The sequence below is a fragment of the Coregonus clupeaformis genome, chromosome 31 (assembly GCF_020615455.1).
Source record: "Coregonus clupeaformis isolate EN_2021a chromosome 31, ASM2061545v1, whole genome shotgun sequence".
Taxonomy (NCBI): domain Eukaryota; kingdom Metazoa; phylum Chordata; class Actinopteri; order Salmoniformes; family Salmonidae; genus Coregonus; species Coregonus clupeaformis.
Genome location: NC_059222.1, coordinates 43,052,660 through 43,052,859, shown reverse-complemented (window position 1 = coordinate 43,052,859; position 200 = coordinate 43,052,660).

The window sequence follows — 200 nt, the reverse complement described above, 5'->3', positions numbered from 1 at the left end:
AAAAGACCAATCACCATGTTTCTCTCTCCTTTCCCTTCTGTAACATACTTATCAGCAGGTTTTGAAGTATTGAATGTATCATCCATCTCAGAGCCTGTCGATATGGTAACGACTTTTCCTCATCGTTATGGTTACAACACTCATAAATCATTCCCTTTACCAGAATGCTTTGCAGCTGTTGCAACAATCTCTTGGAACAC